Source organism: Mastomys coucha, unplaced genomic scaffold, assembly GCF_008632895.1.
Source record: "Mastomys coucha isolate ucsf_1 unplaced genomic scaffold, UCSF_Mcou_1 pScaffold2, whole genome shotgun sequence".
Lineage (NCBI taxonomy): Eukaryota > Metazoa > Chordata > Mammalia > Rodentia > Muridae > Mastomys > Mastomys coucha.
The window spans coordinates 16,382,560-16,385,077 of NW_022196902.1; positions in this window are offsets into that span (position 1 = coordinate 16,382,560).

Consider the following 2,518-nt stretch of genomic DNA (forward strand, 5'->3'; position numbering starts at 1 on the left):
CCAATGAAATTAGTCTAAAACCTTTCAGTTTTTCCTCAGGCAGATTCTTAGAACAAGTTCCAGCCACATTCTTTGCCAAAATATCACAAATATGGTCTCTAGCCAAGTTGCTAATATCATTCCAGTCTGAAACCTCTTGAGCTGGGGCCGTCATAGCACACATTGATCTCAGCACTACTGTTTTCCAAGGACCTACTAGGATGGCTTCTTAAGGCCTACTTAGAGTGTTTAAACTTTCTCAGTCTAAACTTTCTTAGTCTTTTAGTTCCAAATGAGTCTTAAGGAAATTCCAGATCAGAGGAAGAGGCATAGGAGACTGTAAAAAACACAGACAGTGTACTTGATGAGCCATTTATAGATATAAGCTACTCCACCAGAAAAAAAGGTAAAGGAAAAACCATACCTTCAACATTAGGGTTTGGGGAAGGATTTTGGTAATGAAATGCACATATTTCCCTCATTTTTTTTTATCTAAAATGAAATCTGCCCATCCCTTGGCAATGGCTCTTGATAATTTTCTGAATACTCCCAGCCACTTAGCCAAAGGGAGAAGCTGTGGAAGTCAAAGGCCATGATCAGATCCCCTCTGGCCCTTGAAGTCAATGGTCATAATCAAATGCCATCTGGCCATTGTCCTGGTGGTTTAGGGCACCTTTGGCTTCTCACACTCAGCATTTCAAGCTATCTTTAGCTTATAGAGTAAACACTTGATCCTATGCCACACAAAGCTCCACGTGGTCTCCATGTGACACCCTCGTCAATGTAAGGAGCTAATATCAACTAGTGTTTGTTATCATTGCACACTGTTACCTTTGTAAAATCTTGTTCTGAGCTTCTGACCGACCTCCAATCTTAACCATTCATTCTGCTGATTAATCTCCTGTTTACTTGCCCTGGCAATCAGGGCCAAGAGAAACTTGGCCAATAATCTGAGGAAGCTCAAGGTGGTGAGGAGAGAGATATCCCAAACATTACAACTAAAAAATTTTTAAATCAAACTTAATTTGGAATAATTTATGTGAGATCATCTACTTTTACTGCCAATGAAAGTGAAGGCTCAGTATTGCTTTCATTTTTAATATTCTGAAATTTTTCTCTGGGTGTAAAGTGGCCCTTTGCCACAGATTTTAGGTCTTTAAGCCAAACAATTTATAGGCTACAAATAAAATTGTTATTGTGCCATAAACAGCCTCATAAACAACAAATAATTTTTTGTCTGTCTTTATAGTCTAGGTAGACTTCTGTGAGTTGCTTATGCATTAAGCATAAACATGTAAACACCCATACTCATAGCGATACATATAAACACATACAAATATAGACACATACAGATGCATATATGGACACACACATACACACACATGACATAGTTTAGAAACAACTTTTCTGCTGCTTAATGATTCTTTGAAAGCTTAAACATGTGAGGCTGTAAGCTCCTGAGGTCTGAATGGCAAGTTTGCTCCCCATGCTCTGAGTTTCCTGTGAAACTGAACAAAAATGCCCTTTTCTCAACTAAAAATGGGAAACAAGTTTGTATTTGTCAGAGGCCTTTGGAGTGAGTGTAGAGGTCATGTGAAGGAAATATCTGTGTGGGTCCGCTAGCTGTGGACAGGCAGAAGAGCCCAGCTGCCTGGTGTTCAGATAGTCTGAGTGGCTCTAAACTACATTTCTTCTTTCTTCCATCCCTTCCAATCTTCAGTGACATGTACTTCATTCACAAATTCTAGGGTTGAAGGAGTCCTTTTTTTGGTTAATTTTAATGTTTCATTTATTCAATGAAACTTATCTCCTGCCCTACATCAGAATGGGCACTTTAATGGGAGTTGACAACAGGCTGAGTTTTATGGCTCGGCTGCCCCATCAGAGCATAGGCATATCATGGGATCACAGATGCTCAGAGCATAGCCATGTCATAGGATTGCAGATTCTCAGAGCATAGGCCTGTCATAGGATCACAGATGCTCAAACAAAAATAGTTCTGAGGGTGTGAAAGTTCAGGAGATGAATGCAGGAGGCAGGGGAGGGATGCTGTACTTTTATAGTCATGAGTCAATGGACAGACTCATCTTCCTAAGACACAGGTGGGGAGGAGATCATCTAGGCAGCTTTTATAATGAAAAGAAATGCAAACAACCCAGAAAACTTGCAGACTCTGACATCTTCCAAAAGGAAAGGTGATGCTATTCTTATAACACAATACTGACAGGAGTGTGATTTCTAGTCTTATCACCAAGATAACCAAAAAGAAAAAAGGGAGTGGAGAAAGGAAGAAAGAAGTCCTTATCAAAACTAGCTCATTTTACAAAGAAAGTACCAGATATATTAATTAAAAGAGCCAGACCTTAGACCATACTGACACTGTGATAAAGTACCATTCAGGTTGTACAACTCAGCACGTAGGCAGTACCACCTGCCAAAACTAAAACAAAGGCCCAATTCATCCAAGTCCATAGTTCTGGGAAAGTCTCAAGGTACTGACCTTGATTTCTGGCTTCTGTAGCTCTGCTCTGGCTAACTG